We start from the raw sequence: 21071 nt of genomic DNA, 5'->3' as shown, positions 1-21071 counted from the left end.
CAGAGTCTTTTCTGGAGCTCTCCAGACCTTTGAGACTGCTGAAGCACCCCGCCCCATGGGATGGGCAGTCCTGGGTTTACAGCATGGCCAGAATACACACATTTATTACTGGACTACCCTGCCTGTATTGCACAAGTCAATTTAATAAATACTCTTCAGAATGTATGTTCGCAGTATTGGGCCTGTTCCTCGTACTAGCCTTGACTAACACAGTCAGCCTTACTACTTTAAATTGTTTTAGACTATTACATTTCACATACTTTTCTAATTTTTAAAATATCAAATTTGAAATTTTCATTGCAGGTTTCCCCATGTTTATTTCCCTCTCTAGAACTTGTAATCCATTTTTTTGCATTTAGAAAATATTCTCTCCACCCACAGGAACCTGATGAAATATTAGTTTTCTTATGGAGAGCATGTTGGTTCTACTCAACTAATTTAATAATAGCATATAATTATCACAATAGTAACCATCATTTATTGAGCAACATCTAAGCACTAATTACTTTACCTACAATATGAAATATAGTTTTTTCAGTATTTTCAAAAGTGTTGTTTTATTGTTATATGACATGCATAGAACATCCAGAACACTAAATATTTTAGCAACTAGGAAACTGGGGTTCAAAGGTATCTAAAGTGCTGTTGACCAGTTTCCACCTGCAGAGAAAAGCACCAGAATGTTCTCTAACCTGAAAACCTATATTGTTTTCAAAACTAATCTCTTTTCCCCCACACATAAAAATAGGCACAACTACAGTAATTAATATGCAATATTTCTTTCCTTGCCTTTTTTTCTTTTTGCTCTTAACATAGTATCTGATGTCATACTAGCTCCTTCTGTGATATAGGTGCTTTGAATTCTTTTATATCTGTCTGTTGGCCTTCATCACTTACCTCTCTATTCTCTATTTCTCTATCTGTTAGCATGTGTTTGGGTGTGTGTGTACAAGTATGCAAAGATCAGAGGACAACTTGTGGAAATCAGTTCTCTCTTTTTATCACATGTCTTCCAGAGATTGAACTCAGGTCCTCAGATACGGTGGCAAGCATCTTTATATGTGTAGCCACTCCTCTTATCCTGATACTAAGTTTTAAGCAGTCATCCAGATTGAGATTGTTAAGGAGACATGTGAACTCTCCTGCTTCCCAGCTACTAGATTTTATGAGAACCACTTGTATCTTTATCCCAGTTCTTCCTAAAATATAGGGACAAGAGTAGCCAGCTCACATCCTTGTGGTTAGTAAGGGTAGAAAGTCATGTGAAACATTTAAAGGTATCAGGCAATTGTACAAACTCAGCAACTCTTAGCCACTCTTGCCCATTCCTCTTCTCTCTGTGCCTGCTCTCCCTTCCACTGAATTCTTCCCTCCTTATGTTTTATAGTTTTAGAGAAATAACAATTTGTCCTCTGCTGACAAAATCAAAAGTAAATAAATAGCAGGTGCAAGCAGAGAACAGATGGAGTTCATTCTGGGCTTCTTTCCTTTTAGCTTTGGACAGGTTTGCTGTTTGCATAACTTGTCATTTCCTTTCCACCAAACAGCTCCCAAGTAGATCTCTGTATTTGTTATTCAATTCACAAATTTTTCCCATTTCTTTTTTTTTCTTGCACCTCTCACATTTTAGCTCTCCCCTAAATTTTAGGAACAGTTTTTGTTTATGAAATGCTTAATATTTGACAGGCATTTGAAAACTTTCTAGGCACAGGATACTCAAGACAAACATTCTCATTCCTTTTTCTACAGGTGGAATTGAAAGTCTAGTGAAACAATCTCCGAAATTGCTGCAGGTGATTTTCTAGTATTTATATGACCTTCAATAGAAAATGAGGGAAAGCTTCTGATTGTTTATAGAAATTCTTATCTTTAGAAATCTCTGTTGAAGAAAATGCAACTGTTCATTGAATGTTTGTGTTTTACCAAAAATTGTAGGAGAAACAGAACATAAGTTTATGTTGCAAAATGGAGCCCACACTAAAGGATATTTGATTTATTAAATATTAAATGTGGTTCAATCAGTGTTGATTTGGAGAATATATTATAACTGGTAAGGGAAGGGAGTTAAGTTACTAGCGTAACTAAAAAAAATCACTTTTTCTTTGCTTTACCCCAAAGGGGAAAGACATCAATAAGTTTTCATTGACTATGGAATTCACTCCTTTTTTCTATGTTGCAAAAGAAGCACGGAAAGTACAGCTATGTTTGGAGACGAGCCATCTTAGCTACTGTTGTATATATTTTGCCCAATTTTATTCCTCCACTTTTCTTGGAAAAAGAAATGAAACTTTCTTAATTGTTTTGAAGAAAAACTTCCTTTGGGTTCCTAGATATTCTCTGTTATCTCATAACTGTTCTTTGCATGTGTTTTCCCATAAAACATTATGGTTCCAAACTTATTAGTATATCATTCAGGATTATATATGGTATGCTGTATAATATATCACTTCAAAAATCATATCCACATTCAATTAATTTTTACTCAGACTTCTTAAGAAGTATGGCAGCCAAACATCTGTTACATTCAGCTGGATTCTATCTGCCTATTCTTGAATCCAGGCTGAAAGAGAGGTCAGTACTAAGAACATTTTTCTCACATAGACTGCCCTAGAATAAAAAGACTCAAGTAAGCTACAAGCAAATGGAAGTCAAAAGAAAGAAGTTCATGGGAACTTTGCAGTTTAACTTCTTCTTCTTCTTTTATTTTTTTTAGTAAATTTTATTAAATTATAAAAGTTTCCATTTCTGCCCCCCCTCCCAACATCCTCCCACTCCCCCCGCTCCCCCCCTCCTTCCCCTCCGTCCCCCAGGGCAGTCAGGGTTTCCTGCCCTGTGGGAAGCTCCAGCTCCCTCCCCCTCCCTCCAGGTCCAGGAAGTCGAGCGTCCAAACAGACTGGATCCCCAAAATCCAGCATATGCAGAGGAAACAGGTCCCAGTGTCATAGTCAATGGCTTTTCAGAAAGACCCCGGGCCAGCCACAGTCAGAGAATCCGGCCAAATTCCGAGAATCTGGCTAGATCACGTCCTCGTTCAGTCCCAGTCCGACTGGCCCTGGTAAATTCTCATCAGATCCGTTCCCTTGTATCAGTGGGTGATAGCATCCCTCGCAGTACTGATTTCGTCTTTCATGTTCCTCCTCCTTCCGCTCCCCCTCCGGACCTCGGGGGGCTCATTCCGTTGCTCCAATGTGGGCCTCCGACTGCATAGCCGTCCTTCTCCAGACGAAGGATCTATGGTGATAAGCAAAATATACATCAGTATGGTCATGGGCCACGGCCGATTCAGGCACCCTCTCCTCTGTCCAGAGAGCAATCTGGGGGATTTCTCCTTGGACCTGGGATCCCATATATAATCAAGTCTCCTGTAAACCCTAAAATGGCTCCCTTAGTTGAAATATATTGTTCCCTGATCCCATATTCATCCCACCTCCCTCCCCCCCCATCCCCGGCCACCAAGCTTTCCCCATTCCTCCCCTACTCCCTTCTCTCTAGCCCTCTCCCCCTCCATCGACCCTCCCACCCCCCCATGCACCCGAGGTTACCTGGGACTCTTGTCTATTTCCTACCTCCTGGTGGATAGCTAAATAATCTTCATCAGGTTCATCTTCTTATTTAGCTTCTCTAGGATCACGAATAATAGGCTCAAAGACCTTTAATTATGGTTAGAATCCACTTATGAGTGAATACATACCGTGTTCCTCTTTTTGGGTCTGGCTTATCTCACTCAGTAAAGCGTTTTCTATTTCCATCCATTTGCATGCAAAATTCAAGATGTCATTGTTTTTAACCGCCGAGTAAAACTCTAATGTATATATGTTCCACACCTTTTTTAACCATTCTTCTATTGAGGGGCACCTAGGTTGTTTCCATGTTCTGGCTATTACAAATAGTGCAGCTATGAACATAGTTGAACAAATGCTTTTGTAGTATGTTAGGGAATCTTTAGGGTATATTTCCAAGAGTGGTATTGCTGGGTCCTGAGGGAGGTTGACTCCCAGTTTCCTGAGAAACCGCCACACTGATTTCCACAGTGGCTGCACGAGTTTGCATTCCCACCAACAATGGATGAGTGTTCCCCTCACCCAACATCCTCTCCAGCATAGGCTATCGTTGGTGTTTTTGACTTTAGCTATTCTGACAGGTGTAAGATGGTATCTCAAAGTTGTTTTGATTTGCATTTCCCTGATCGCTACGGAGGTTGAGCATGACCTTAAGTGTCTTCTGGCCATTCGAAGTTCATCTGTTGTGAATTCTCTGTTAAGTTCAGTACCCCATTTTTTAATTGGGTTAATTAGAGTTTTAGTGCCTAGTTTCTTGAGTTCTTTGTATATTTTGGAGATCAGACCTTTGTCTGATGAGGGGTTGGTGAAGATCTTCTCCCAGTCAGAAGGCAGCCTTTTTGTCCTACTGACAGTGTCCTTTGCTTTACAGAAGCTTCCCAGTTTCAGTAGATCCCATTTATTCATTGTTTCTCTTATTGTCTGTGCTGCTGGGGTCCTACTTAGGAAGAGGCCTCCTGTGCCTAAATCTTGTAGACTACTTCCCACTTTCTCTTCTATCAGGTTCAAAGTGGACGGATTAATGTTGATGTCTTTAATCCATTTGGACTTGAGTTTTGTCCATGGTGATAGATATGGATCTACTTTCATTTTTTTACAGGTTGACATCCAGTTATGCCAGCACCATTTGTTAAAGATGCTTTCCTTCTTCCATTGTATACCTTTAGCTCCCTTGTCGAAAATTAGGTGTTCATAAGTTTGTGGGTTAATATCTGGGTCTTCTATTAGATTCCATAGGTCGACTTCTCTGTTCTTATGCCAATACCAAGCTGTTTTCAATACTGTAGCTCTATAATAGAGTTTGAAGTCAGGGATGGTAATGCCTCCAGAAGTTCTTTTATTGTATAAGATTGTTTTGGCTATCCTGGGTTTTTTGTTTTGCCATATAAACTTGATTATTGTTCTCTCAAGGTCTGTGAAGAAGTTTGATGGGATTTTGATGGGGATTGCATTGAATCTATAGATTGCTTTTGGTAGAATTGCCATTTTTACTATGTTGATTCTCCCAATCCAAGAGCAGGGGAGGTCTTTCCATTTTCTGGTATCCTCCTCAATTTCTTTCTTCAAAGACTTAAAGTTTTTGTCAAATAGGTCTTTCACTTCCTTGGTTAGAGTAACCCCAAGATATTTTATGCTATTTGTGGCTATCATGAAAGGTGATGTTTCTCTGATTTCCCTCTCTGCTTCTTTATCCTTTGTGTATAGGAGTGCCACTGATTTTTTGGAGTTGATCTTGTATCCTGCCACGTTACTAAAGGTGTTTATCAGCTGTAGGAGTTCTTTGGTAGAGTTTTTGGGGTCGCTTATGTACACTATCATATCGTCAGCAAATAACGAAAGTTTAACTTCATCCTTTCCAATTCGAATCCCCGTGATCCCCTTATGTTGTCTTATTGCTATTGCTAGAACTTCAAGCACTATATTGAAGAGGTATGGAGAGAGTGGACAGCCTTGTCGTGTTCCTGATTTTAGTGGAAAGGCTTTGAGTTTCTCTCCATTCAGTTTGATGTTAGCTGTCGGCTTGGTGTATATTGCTTTTATTATATTTAGGTATGATCCTTGTATCCCCAGTCTCTCCAACACCTTTATCATAAATGGGTGTTGAATTTTGTCAAATGCTTTTTCAGCATCTAGTGAGATGATCATATGGTTTTTTTCTTTCAGTTTATTTATATGATGAATTACATTGATAGATTTGCGTATGTTGAACCAGCCCTGCATCTCTGGAATGAAGCCGACTTGATCATAATGGATAATTTTTCTAATGTGCTCTTGGATTCGGTTTGCCAGTATTTTATTGAGAATTTTCGCGTCGACGTTCATGAGTGAGATTGGCCTGTAATTCTCTTTCTTGGTTGTGTCTTTGTGTGGTTTTGGTATTAGGGTAACTGTAGCTTCATAAAAGGAGTTAGGCAGTGACTCTTCTGTTTCTATATTGTGGAATACGTTAAGGAGTATAGGTATTAGCTCTTCCTGGAAGTTCTGGTAGAATTCTGCATTGAAACCATCTGGTCCTGGGCTTTTTTTGGTAGGGAGATTTTTGATAACAGCTTCTAACTCTTCGCGACTAACAGGTCTATTTAGATTGTTCACCTGTTCTTGGTTCAACTTTGGTATATGGTATTTATCTAAAAAAATGTCCATTTCTTTTACATTTTCCAACTTTGTGGCATATAAACTTTCATAGTAAGATCTAATGATTCTCTGAATTTCCTCTGTGTCTGTGGTTATGTCCCCCTTTTCATTTCTGATCTTATTAATTTGCATGTTCTCTCTCTGCCGTTTGTTTAACTTGGATAGGGGTTTGTCAATCTTGTTGATTTTCTCCAAGAACCAGCTTTTTGATTCATTGATTCTTTGGATTGTTTTCTCTGTTTCTATTTTGTTGATTTCAGCCCTCAGTTTGATTATTTCCAGTCTTCTAGACCTCCTGGGTGAATCAGCTTCTTTTTTTTTCTAGATCTTTCAAGTGTGCTGTTAAGTCTCCAATGTGTGCTTTCTCCGCTTTCTTTAATTGGGCACTTAGTGCTATGAACTTTCCTCTTAGCACTGCTTTCATAGTGTCCCATAGGTTTGAGTATGTTGTGTCTTTGTTTTCATTAAATTCAAGGAAGAGATTAATTCCACTGGTTTTCGATGTGGCTGCACCCCAAGTCAACAGGTGAGGAAATATGCAAATGGTGAAAAGAAACAGATCAATGAAACAAATAGTATGATCTATAACAACAAAACACTTTGGCACTATCACTTCAAACATGTTATTTCTTCAAATTTAGCTGTAAGTTATAAATTTTTGATAGGAATGACTAAATGACTAAAGGTTCTTGATAGGAATGTCTTATTCATTTAGTATAGCACAAAGAATGCCTTGGTCCTCCTGAGGTTAAGTGTCCACTTTTAAGACAATTGATTATTAATTGTGATAAAATATGACTTGTCATACAAACATTTTACAACAGAATAAAATGGAAAAATTTTAAGAAGTCTGCATTGGCCAGACAGGCAAATCTTTTTTATATATTTTTTATATTTATTTTTTATATATTTACTATCTCCAGATAATTGTAAGTTGGCATAGTTTTCCTCATTAGTCTTGCCACTCTCATAACTTCAATTTTATCATCATTATTATAAACATATATTGATCATCTCTGTGACTCTGCTGTCTCTCTCATCATAAGCATCTTTATTATCCATAGTATCAAACCTGTAACTTTATCCTTCCCCTTGTGGCAACGTCTCTCTGGCCTCCATTCTTCCTTCTATCAACTTTGTATTTATTTATTTATCTATTTATTTATTTATTTATTAAAATTTTCTACCTCCTTCCCACCTCCCTTTTCCCTCCTCCTATTCACCTCCCCCTCCCTCTCTAGTCCTAAGAGCAGTCAGGGTTCCCCACCCCGTGGGAAGTCCAAGGTCCTGCCCCCCTCCATCCAGGTCTATGAAGGTGAGCATCCAAACAAAACAGGCTCCCACAAAGTCAGTCCATGCAGTAGAATCAAAACCCAGTGCCATTGTCCTTGGCTTTTCAGTCAGCCTTCATTGACAACCACATTCAGAGTGTCCAGTTTGATCACATGCTCCATCAGTCCCAGTCCAGCTGGCCTTGGTGAGCTCTCATTTTCGACAAAGGAGCTAAAAATATACAATGGAAGAAAGAAAGCATCTTTAACAAATGGTGCTGGCATAACTGGATGTCAACCTCTAGAAGAATGAAAATAGATCCATATCTATCACCATGCTCAAAACTCAAGTCCAAATGGATTAAAGACCTCAATATTAATCTGACCACATTGAACCTGATAGAAGAGAAAGTGGGAAGTAGTCTACAACACATGGGCACAGGAGACCTTGGTAGAACTCCAATAGCACAGACAATAAGAGCAACAATAAATAAATGGGACCTCCTGAAACTGAGAAGCTTCTGTAAAGCAAAGGACACTGTCATTCAGACAAAAAGGCAGCATACGGTTTGGGAGATCTACACCAACCACTCATTAGACAAAGGTCTGATCTCCAAAATGTACAAGGAACTCAAGATACTAGACACTAAAACTCTAATTAACCAAATTATCAACTTTGTAAAACCCACATTTTGTAGTTGAGGGCTGGCTTGTTGGGGTTTCTGTCCCTCCCAGTACCCCAACAGCCGGCAAGCAACAAAGAAAATCACACACAAGACTCCATAAGGTTATAAACTGATTGGCCCATTAGGTCAGGCTTCTTGTTAACTCTTATAACATATATTACCCCATTATCCTTATCTATGTTAGCCACATGGGCTCAGTACCTTTCTCAGTGTGACAGCTTACATGTTGCCTCTTCGGTGGTCTGCACAGGAGTGGCTGAGAGAGAGCTTCTGCTTCCAGAATACTCCCAGTCTCTTTGCTCCACCCCTACTTCCTGTCTGGCTTTCCCGCCTATACTGCCTGCCTGGCCAATCAGCGTTTTATTAAAATATGATTGACAGAATACAGATAATTCTCCCGCACCATTTCCCTCTTTTTTTTTTTTAAAACAAAGGAAAATACCCATAATCCATTTGTTGGGAATGTGGGCGTAGTATTTCAGGCTACTTCCTGCTGGTTGGGGGCGCTGATAGTCTTAAGGGGACCTAAAGAAAATTTAGAGTTATAATCAAGTCATGACTGGAGTATCCTGTGAGTCTCGATCATCTCAGGCAGCAGTCTTGGATCAGTTCTGGATGTAGACCTCTGTCATCTGGGCCATCTGTTCCTATCGGAGATTTTTCAGGTGGCCTCCCTTGGTCAAAGGTGATTATTCTTAACTCTGAATAAATCCAGAGTCTCTCATTTTCTGTGGAAACAAAAGCAAAATCTCTTCTCCAAAGTAACATACCTTTTGACTTCAGTTTTGAAGCCAAGGTATTTTCAAAATGCCTATCTTGGGTTAGTTCAGCAGCATTTATAAACAAAAGTCTTTTAGCAGTTGTTGCTCCTTCCTCAGCAATCAAACAATTTAAAGAGAGCATAAAAGCATACAGTATGAAGATTCTCTGTGCATTTTCCATCTTTATGTGGCTTTATTTTAACCTCTATTTCTTTTATTTTTACTTTTACTTTTTGCGACAGGATCTTTGTATATCTTTGTCCTGGAATAACACTGTAGACCAGGCTGTCTTTGAACTCACAGAGATCCTCCTGTCTCTGCCTCCCCAGTGCTGGGATTAAAGGTGTATGCTACCACACCTTGAACTCACAGAGATCTGTCTCTGCCTCCCAGGCATTGGGATTAAAGGCGTGTACTACCACACCTTGAGGTCACAGAGGTCAATCTACCTCTACCCCTTGAAGTCACAGAGGTCAATATGCCTCTGCCTCCCAGGCATTGGGATTAAAGGTGTGTACCACCACACCCAACTACTCTCTTTCTTTTCTTTTAACTTTAAGAACTTTAACTTTTAGCCTGCATATACACACTGTAAACCATTTAGAGGTTTTCTTCCTCTTTGAATCTCTCTTTACTGTATATTTTTCTTTTTCTGACCACATGAGCCATTAATTTACTAAGCAATATGGAGAGCCGTGGCTTTGACAGCTAGATCCAGCTCATTCCTTAGCATTTCAGCCTCAAGGCTGAGGTACCAGCCAGAGCTGTGTTCACTGCCACAACTCTATGGCGTTTCAAAGTCCTTGCCAGCAAGCAAGCTGCAGCATTCTGCTCACAGACCACACTCAGTCGGACTGCCTGCCTGAAAGAGTCAGAGTTTGCTTTGGCAGGACAGCCCAGAAAGCCGGCATTTTAAAACAGCACAGCTTTTTTCCTGCTACGACTGAAAACCGAAAAGCATGTGTTCAGCTTTTCACCAACAGCATTTAAGTGTTTTGTGGCAGGACCTCTTAATGAGCTGTAAGGTTTTGCAGCTAAGGCTGAGTCAAGAAGCCTCTCTTAGATGAGAGCATTTGCTTGCCTCTAGCAAGCAGAGCAGAACCGAAAAATTGCTGCTACCAAGAAAACATACTTTACTCTATTCTTTCCCAAACTTTCTCAGGCTTTCTGTGGATTCAGTTATCCACGTGGGCGCCATCTGTAGTAAGGGGCTGCGGGCAGGCCTGCTTTTCGCCTCACCCGGCTCCCGCACAGCTAGCTTAGTCCCAGAAATAACAACACACAAATTGTATTCATTTAAGCACTGCCTGGGTATTTTCCTTTGTTTAAAAAAAAAAAAGAGGGAAATGGTGCAAGAGAATTATCTGTATTCTGTCAATCATATTTTAATAAAACGCTGATTGGCCAGGCAGGCAGTATAGGTGGGAAAACCAGACAGGAAGTAGAGGTGATGCAATGAGAACAGGAGAATTCTGGGAAGCAGAGAGGTTCCTCTGCCATTCCTGTGCAGACCACTGAAGAGGCAGCATGTAACTTGCCCAGCTGAGAAAGGTACGGAGCCATGTGCTAAAGTAGATAAGGATAATGGGGTAATATGTGTCATAAGAGCTAATAAGTAGCCTGACCTAATGAGCCAATCAGTTTATAATCTTATGGAGTCCTGTGTGTGATTTTTCTTTGTTGCTTGCCGGCTCTTGGGGTACTGGGAGGGACAGAAACCCCAACAAGCCAGCCCTCATACTACAACATTTCTCACTTCTTTTCTCACAATAGAAAGCATCAGAAAACAACAGCAACAGCAACAAAAATATGAGGTAGGTATATCAGAATTCTCCTAAATATAACAATACTAATTATATTGTTACTGGTTCAGAGATGGATTAAGTGATTTAAGTTGGTGAATGGGAAACATAATCAGATTTTATAGGTCAGTCGAAATTGGAGATGGTCTTCTTTAACAGAATAATAGAATTGGGTATCCACCTCAGGTTAAAAATTGAAAAAAAAAACCAACAACAAAAAAACAAACAACCTCAGTATAAAACCCATGCAGATGAAAAGGAAGCAGAATCACAGTGACCTTTGCCTTGGTGTCTTCGGTGTTCTAAAGGATCAGTTCTAATCTAACCTTCTGTATACTTGTCTATATTTTATGTATTTCACACAATGAATACCTTTTATTTTCTGAGCCTGATATTTTAAAATATGAAATTTGTATAGTCAAAATTGAGAAACTTTGCTAACATTATTGGTATTGATATCAATATTCCTCAACTGCTATCATTTTCATGTTTATCTTTGCAATATCATCAGCCTCATTTCTAAAAGTCCTTAAGAGAACAAACTGCATATGTGAAGGAAAAAAAATAATGCTTGTGTAGAGGAAATATTTACTTCTTGTTAATATTTTTGTCTTTTGAAACATCTCTTTTTTTCAATTCCTGGCTAAAAAAAAAGACTTTTGATCTAGGACCTGAAGGCCCACTGGGGCCACTAGCTTTTCTCAGGAATCTTTTTTTTTTCACTGTCTACCTCTACCTTTTCTTTTAGACTTTATTGTCTTGCTCTGATACAGTATGACCTAGGTGGAAAACCATTCTGTATTCGACTAGAATACAAGGGGTAAAAGCAAAACGTACCCATGGACCTAACTCAGAAGTGCCCTAGATAGGTCTGGGAGCCATTTCAGTTTCCTTCTGTCCAACTTAATAGCTGACCAGTAGAAGGCACTGGATACTTTCCACTGACTGTGAGAAAGCTTGGCTAAGAATTCTAATTTAGTCTGGGAGGTCCTTCTGTCTGTGTGTTGCTTTTATTGGTTTACGAATAAAGAACTGCTTTAACCCTATGGCAGGCAAGAACAGAACTAGGTGGGGAATGTTGGAAGGAAGAAGTCAGAGTCTGAGAGATACCATGGATCCACCGGAGACAGAAGGGCTGAAACTTTGCTGGTAGGCCATGACCTCATAGTGATATACAGATTGATCGAAAGGGGTTAACTTAGTGTAAGAGTTAGCAAATAAAAAGCTAGATCTAATAGGCCAAGCAGTGATTTAATTAATATAGTTTCTGTGTGATTATTTTGGGTGTAAGATAGCAGGGTGGCTGGGAAGAACAAGTAACCCCTCCTTCAACAAGTGAGTTATTCACTGAACTACCATTCAGTTAGTTAAAGTCTCTGACTGCCTTCCCTGGATTGTATAAGTTGGTGACAGTCCGTTACTTTCAGGAATACTTGATCATTTCAGGATATCAGAGGATGCTTTAAGCAAGTAGATATTGACAGCCATCTTTACCTTGTTACTGAGCTCTGACATGGATTCCAAATTTTCTAATTCAAAACACACACCCTCAGCCTGGTTCTAGGCTAATCTAATAAGCTCCATTTGGGAGACCTCAGAAAAATTTCACTCTTTCAACTTTTGATCCAAATTTAACCTCGAATGGTCAATGCCAAACCAAATTTGGATCTTTCAGTTTCTAGTATGTAAACTGATTCTCATAACCTCACAAGATGGAATGCTGGCACAATTCAAGGTCCTTCCCTCATATAACTCACTGTTCACTTTAATCTTTCTTTAAGACCTGGTTTACAACCATGCTAAGTGTTGGAAAACCTGCCACTGTAGAAGGAGCAGCAGGTTGCTTTCCACCACCCGGCTTGCGGCTAGCTTTACCCGAAATAATTACATGGAAACTGTATTCATTTAAACACAGCCTAGCCCATTAGTTCTAGCTTCTTACTGGCTAACTCACACATCTTGATTAACCCATTTCTAATAATCTGTGTACCACCACAAAGTGGTGGCTTACCAGAAAGATTTTAACCACCCACCATCTTGGGTAGGAGAAGCATGGCCTCTACCTGACTCTTCTTCTTTCTCCCAACATTCTGTTCGGTTTACTCCACCTATCTAAATCCGGCCCTATCAAAAAGCCAAGGCAGTTTCTTTACTAACCAATGAAAGTAACACATAGACAAATGACCCACCTACATTATGCCACCGTTTCTGCTGGACTTACAAACTTGTACATATTTCTGAAATAGCATAGAATTCTTTTGTTTTGTGCTAATTGCCTACTTGTGCTTCTGCCTCTCCAAGCTTGGAAAATCCTGTTTGTATCTTTTGCGACTAGGAGGTGAAAACATTTCAGATTAGCTGTCCCATCTGTAGGCACACACAAACTTGTTAGAGATATGTAGATAACTGGGTTCAGTCTTACAGAGATTCAAGTGTCTTTTGAGTATGGAAAATATTGCAAAATTGTTTCATGTTGTTCTACTCTGCAAGCTGTCTGGATTTGGGGCTGTGTGCTCCAGATCCAAGCATGTTTGTTTTAAAGTTTCCTCTAAAGTCTATGTCCTGGGTCTTAAAAGCCACCTGACTCTGTGACTGGGAAAAAGAGAGCAAAACAGAACAGCCAGGATGACACTTGGCCTTTGAGAGCAACTAAGAAGTAAACTACATCCTGTAGAGGTTACAAATGGCAAGGGGTTCACTCTGAATCTCCCACCCCCCATTTTGTTTGTTTTGTTTGTAACCGTCTTTAACGCATTTGTTAGAATTTTAAATTTCTGTGTTTTAGGATTTGAAAGTCCACTGAGTGTGATTTTAGACAAGTGTGTAGATAATCTTAATTTTCACAGTCCATGCTTCAACCCTTGTTTAGGAAGAGGATGTGTGTCTGATGGTCTCCCCTCGGATGAGTCTTGCAACCATTTTGGTTGATGACTGAAGCTCACCTGGGCATAAACAACAACCAGGGAACTTGCCTTCATTTTGTCTGGTGACCTCATCAGAATGGAAGCATGCCCCAAGAATTTATTGCTATCTTGTCCACTGTAACCACATGATGTCCTTCTATTTAAAATTACATCTCCCGTTTTTAGACTAAGAAGGTAACACCAGGCATCCAAGAACTTTTGCTGCTTTTTTTAAAACTGTACCATACAAAAAACTGTGATATTTTGCTATCTTTAGTAAAACTTTATCTATTTGGAGAAGCTGAGTCATATAAAAAGAAATCTAGCATTTTATAAAAGTACACTAAAAAAAGGCCAGTCTCTCTTCGAACTGTATTTTTGGTTTAAAGTTTATTTTGATACTAAAACATTTTAATTCAAGAAATATACTCTTTAAGTCTAAAACCTAACAAGAACACATTTGAAAATCCTAGTTTTATAAAAAAAAATCTATTTACTAATTGTAAACTACCAAAGATAATTAAGACATACAAGTTAATAATCAGTCATACTAAATACAGATATAACTTATTTACAGAGAAAAATTTGGAGGGGGAAACCAGTTTTTACCTCCCATTATATAGTCTTTTTTTGCCTCCCATAATATAGTATTATGTATATGCTGTAAAAAATTAAGAATAAAGCAAAATTTAAAAGAAACTTAAAGTTTGTCTAATGTATAATAATATTCAGAACAAGATATATAAAATGGTTATAAAATATTGAACGCATAATTAAAATGTGTTAAATTTACAATACATTTAAGTGACAGTGCCCTGCCCCTGGCTGAAGTAGCTCTTCCCATGGATGGAGTACCAATTCCTTTGGATGGGGCACTATCCCACCAGAGTAAGTTACATACCTGCTTCATCACCGGGCAAAGATGCAAGGGAAAGAAGACCCGCCAGAATTCTGCTACTACTGCCTTTGATCATGTAGTGCTGACCAGTTCCAGCTGTGTAGGCCTGACCATCTCTGGTCATGGACACAAAATCAGAAAAATCTCCTCCTTATCTACAGAAAAGATCAATTACTCTTCATGACTCACATGACAGGGGAATGAATTTCCTTGTCCAGTGGAGGATATCAGAGTCTGAACCCACATCCTAAATGTCTCAAAGAGCAGAAAGGAAAGTAGCAATTACTCTGCCCTCAATGGTTCCCAAATGGAAATATGAGGATGCTGTAAACTGGGAACCATGTACCTTCATCTACAGGCTAGGTCAGTTGTTCATTTCCTTTCCACTTGCAGTCAACTCTTTCTCTTCGCCAAAACTAATTCCAGAGTTCACAACCTAGCCAGCCATATTCCCTAATTAAATAAGGGTGTCAAATACTCTGTCATCAAACTCACAGCTTTAGTAAGCTATTCAGAATATCCAAGCAGTATTTTGGACAACTTGTTTTGTATTTATAGAGTCAACTAATGATTTTATTGATACCCCAGGCCCTCAGATTCTTCCGGAGGAAAGAACTTAGATGAAGGCAATTCTCCCCAACCAAGGCTCTCTTGCAGTGCTTGACAATATAATTCAGTCTTTACCCAGATAGAGAACTTGAGGGTCAGTGCTCATCTTTTTACCTTGAAACCTACAAAGAGTATACAGGCTTTGGCAGTGAAATAAAATGTATGAATAGAAAGGAGACATTACTCTTTTCCAGGAATGAGCTATGCTTGTGGCTGTTTTCTGAAAATCTTCCAAAAGCCAATATTTGTTAAAAACTATCTTAATTTGGTTATTTTGCTTGATAAATTATGCCTCTAAACAAGCAATCTAATTTTAAAGAAATAATGTTAAAAATATGATTAATGCTGTCAGGAAATGGTGACCTAGAGATTGTCCATTGACAAGAAGACTAAAGAGGTGCCTTTAGCTTTCTTTGTCAATTCTCTCTGCTACATATAAATTATTTATGACAGATTTGACATGACTGACTGCTTTCTTCTTTCATCTGTTGGTTGAGTATATGGAAGAAAAATATTATAGAGGACTTTTAAAGGGTTCATTAATACTATTATTTTAAACATCATTTTAGTTCTTCACTGTAAACATGGCAAAATGAATTCTTTATTGACATGACCTAACCCGAACACTAACCCTACCCTAACCCTAACCACTGACTAAGGTTGTAACTTTGAATGTTCTAGAGAGGTACACATTGAGAAGAAAGAAAGGCAGTCACTATCTCTTGGAGTATTTTCAAATTGAAACTCAAAATCAGGGTTTTTTTGGGGGGGGATATAACTTAAAGTTAAATTGCTAACAATTTGATGTTAAGAAAAATATATATTTTTATTTTTTCAAATATCAGATACAGTAATTTTATGTAAAAGTCTTAAACTTTAAAAATTCACCTTATCAAATTGTTTCTAATCAAAATTATGTTTTACTTCAGATTCTCTGTTTTTGTTCTCTAAAATAGAGCTGGTATCGTTAACATTTGAAACAAATATACAAAGTTCATCATAAAAGCAAGGAATATTATCTAGATATTTTCCATTCAGGTTCATTTATCAGATACAGACTTTAACTGACTCCTTTTACAAAGCGTCCAGGTGCTTAAGGGACTAATATATAACAAACAGCTAATTATAATCAAATTATCTTTATATAGAACACAGGTACATTGTCCAGGCAGCTCTACAATTTCTTTTAACTCATGTTAATCTCGATGCAAAAATTGATCTCTTATAACTTTGTCTCTTAATGTTACCCACAGCAATGTACAGTAAGTTCCCCCTGACCTACTTTCTATATCTTTGCCAACTGTTGAATTTCACTATGGCCTCATTTCTTCATAATTAAATAATCTGTTTATAGCCCTCTAGTAATGATTTCTCAAGTCTCTTCAGGAGTATGGGATAGCAATATCCAGATCCATCATAGCTGATTAATTTAAGACTCTCTGCTGGTACATGACCAAAAGACGTAGAACCACTCTGTCTGGCGAAGAACCCCCTCAGCAGCAAATAGCTATAACCTCTACCCTGCATTTATAAAAATATCCTCTTAGAGTTAGGAAAGATAGTTTCCTGCAGAAATACTACACTTTTCTCCTTCACTTATAGCTTATGAAAGATATTTATTCCCCTAGAAGTTACCTCATGCCATCTTTCAATGTAGACATTTTGTCCATTCACACATGGGTGACAAAGATGCCTTGTCATAGAGAACAAAGACGGTCTTGGCTAAGGTCTGACCAGGTGTCTCTTTATTTCTGCCTAAGTCTCTTAATAGCTGCCCTTAAATGATAAAACATAAAGAGACAGATCATGAACCTGGTAGTTAAGGAGGTAGGGAGAGTGTGGGGGCAGTTGATGGAGGGGAAAATATGGGGTCAAAATAGATTGTATGGAAAAAGTTAAGTATTCAAAATAAAACCTCTTTTCTTTCATCTTTATGTCAATGAACATGTTGGCTCACAATTCAGTCATGCCCATGTTATGTTAAGAATTTTATGTTCTAAAAGTAATGATTTTATTCTAGTCTAGTTATTACATTTATCACTGAACTATAAACTTGTCTTTATCTCTACTCTTCGGGACAGGTTCTCATTAAGATGCCCAGTTAGGCCTTGAATTTACTCTGTATCCCAGGCAGACTTACAGATCTTGAATTTGTGATTCTCCTTCTTCAGTCTCTTCAGAATCTGGGATCACAAAGCCCAGTTGAAATGGAATTTTTAAGGTCTTAGGATAAACTTACCAAAATGGGGGTGGAGATGCATATGGTCAACTTCATTCTAACTGAGAACTGAGAAGTCAGCCTTCTTAGAATGCCAATCACTAATTTACATATGACTTTGGGTATGCTGTTTTCTCACTCCAGGCTTCTGTATACTCATAGTTAAATGTGTATGATTTGTGCCATTACTCAGTAAGGAGTCATGGATAATAAGGCAGGCTATCATTTTTTTTCTGAAGAGTGGAGAAATAGATTATAGTGATTTTTGTAGCAGACGAGTTTTGTAGTCTATCATTGAAATATATTCCCAGTTCTTACTTTCACTCTTTGGGGCAAAGAGTTTCACAAATATACCAGGTTGGCCATTTTTTTTAAGCCTCTATTTTTTAATCTTTTGTGCAAACCATTCATCTAACTACAGTAGCATACATTTATAAAAAAAATATGATCATGCACTATTAAAGCATGAAAATATTGAAAGTTCCTCAGATGTAAGTTACTTTTTCCCTAAGAAAGCCGTGAGTGCTTCCGGAGTGGAATGTTATGCAGTAAGTCCTGCATCCCACCAACACTCTGTCTGCAAAAAGGGGAATGGGATGAACTCTACAGGGGAGTGGAGTTTCACTCCTCATATTTCTCTTATGATTCCCCTATATTCTTTAGATGGCATCTTAACTCTTAAAAACTCAGGCTGTAAACATACTTATGATCTGCATCTGTCTACTAAATATTTAAACAATGCTGAGAAAAGAATAAGGTGTCTTTTAAAGCCATGTGCATTTGGACATGACCTACTTCATTTGGCTGAACCTTGCTCTTCACTGCCAATTTACATACAAGTAATCTCTGATATTGATGTAAATCATTACTTGATAATTTTACTGTAAATATTGTCAGTTTCGTTAGCTAATAACACAACAATGGAGAAACCCTTCATGTCTTTTGCTGATCTCCAGACATAGTGTCTAAATGGAGTCTTTGCATTTATAATACAAGTGGGACCGTTTGACAATAACTCCCTGGAGTCTTTCCTAGGCCCAAAGGTCTCATTACTCTGCTTTGAACAACCTGTAGGGGTCACAGTAAGATCACATACCAAATCTTTTTATTTCTTGATAGAAATGGGAGAAGCCTTCATTGTAAGGCAACTTATATTAGGATGTATGCAGAGGGTATTTACCATTGGGTTTTTAATCAGTCACCTCCATGAAAGTCAAAGTTAACAGACCAAAGTGAATATATCTGAATTTGCCTCTGTGACCTTCTTCAACCTCATCTCTTTTGTTCGGTCTCAAATTAGGTCATGCCGACAGACCATAGTGCTCACAGGATGCCCTCATGTCGTCATATCAGTCAGTCAGCTAGCTATGGAGGAGCAGGCTGAGAATGGAGCGATCTGGGTTTAACCCCCAATCTTAATGATTTTTAATGGTCTCACCTTGTCATTTGATGTTCATTTTTCCATTTCTCAGGTGGACATAATGCCTATTTTATTTATGTATAACATATACATGGCAGATGTATCTGTTATACATATACTTATAAGACAGTGTATCTGTTATTATTAATTTAATAGCCTGTGGTTGGGAGAAAACATTACTGAGAACTCTTGAACTCAAAGACGGTGTTTATCTAACTTGGGCAGCTTATTAAAATACAGATTCTAGACATTAGCCCCAAGAGTTAGATTTAGCAGGCGTGAGGATAAGAATTTACATTTTGAACATGAGCTTCAGGTGATTCTGATGCAGGTGGTTCATGATCCATACTTTGGGCAAAATGTCATGTGGAGTAAAATGAGCAACAAGCAGGCTTAGCAAATATTTGTTGATTCATTGATTGACTCATCGGGGACTCTAGCTTTCACCTGTAGAGAAGTTTGAATGTAGTTGTCCCTGAAGTAATCAAGAAATCTCTCCTTCTGCTTAATTGCATCCTTGCCTGGAATAACCAAAGCCCACATCTCTTAGTAAAAGCAAGAACAAGTGCTCAGCAGCCCTGTTAGGAAAACTTTTAGATATTTGCAGAGAGCAGTTATGGCAGTTCTTAGTCATCACAGCTTTCCACAAAATAACTCTTATTTGCTGTCATTTGAAATCTCTGCTAAGACTCAGTAATTTTACTTAATGAATAAAATCCCAAAAGAAACAGAAATGAAGATCTAAGCATATGAATACTCAGTGGGAACGAGAGGTCATGTGATATGTTAGTGACATAGTGAATATCTAAGCCTCTTATTATCAGACCTCCATGTCCGTATTGTGCTGCTTTGTGATGTGTACTATAATTCCTGCTGTATTGATTGAACACGTACCCTTTTCCTGATACTGTGCTGGGCACTGTAGGGAGTGGGAAAAACACCATAACCTACATGACCAATCCCATTAATACAACAACTCACTGGCTGGTTGGGAAGAAAATAAAGCTAAAAGCCAGTATGTGGACATCAAAATTTAAATTAGTTTTACTGATTCTATTTTACTAAGGTGCAATTCGAAACCTTGGGTAGGTAACTTGCATAAGCCATAACAACATCTCAAAAAGTTTAGATTTCAACTTGACTTTCTAATTAATTTCATTAGTATTTATAGTAGCCTTATGTGATATGATGTGCAGGTTCAGTAGTGGGCGTTTGCCGCACAGCCTGGACTTTCTCCTACCGTGAGTCAACCATGTCAACCGTGGAGTGAGAGAGACAAAACGGAGCTGGTGCTCTACAGGACAGCTAGTTCTTTCTCCTTCAGCACCGGAATCCCAGGATGAAAAGGCTGGATTCAGCAAGCTTAGAAAAGAAAAGTTTCATTTCCTCACAAAGTGAAGCTACAGTCTATGGAAATTTAAACTGATCATACTTATCTCTTGAGAAGCTTAGCCACTAAGGACACCCCCACCCCAAAGATTGATAACAGTCTGGAGCTGTAATTAAATTTGCAACAATTATGTTCCCAGCAGTCAAATGCTCGGGCTGTGAAGGAAAGACACACACGCCTGTTGCCCCCACCCACCTTAAATGTTGAATTATCTTACAGTTGATAGTTCTCTAGATTCCTCGACCTTTAAATGCCGAACACTACATGCCTGTTGAATTTTAATCAATTTATTTTTTTCAACTGGAAATGTCAGACTTCTGTATGGAATTACCCAGCGCTGCTGATGTGACAAAGATTCAAAGTTCAGTGTCTGAAGTCATGGAATAGCAGCAGAGCCAGCGTGCAGTGGGAAACATAATTTGCAGGCAGCCAAATAAGGAAGTAAGGGAACATCTATTTTTCATTAGCTTTTACTTAGAGGTTGGGAGACCTGAATTCATTTCATTTTCTATTCTACAGATTGCACAGAAATATTCAGAACTGCTAATGACTTAAAGATTGCTCCTAAAAAAGACAGAGAGGAATAATGAAGTCTTATATATAAAATGCCTACTGTGTATCTTAAAATGGGACTTCCTAACTTTTTAGACATATATATTTGGTACAAAGTAATGGGTTTCATAAAGACATTTTATTTGAAAGGTGTTCTTTCATATACTCTGACCATATCTACCCCACCCCACTTATTCGTGTCTCTCTTTCTACTAGTTCCCTTGCTGTGTCAAATACTCATCCACTTTGTGTGTGTCATATACATATAAATAACATATATAAACAGCATATGTATATGTTACATAAAATATATAAGTAATATATATACAAATATATATGATATGTAAAAATCAGGCCACGCATATAG

This window comes from Myodes glareolus, chromosome 3, assembly GCF_982192425.1.
Source record: "Myodes glareolus chromosome 3, mMyoGla1.1, whole genome shotgun sequence".
Classification (NCBI taxonomy): domain Eukaryota; kingdom Metazoa; phylum Chordata; class Mammalia; order Rodentia; family Cricetidae; genus Myodes; species Myodes glareolus.
This window is presented reverse-complemented; position numbering follows the sequence as displayed.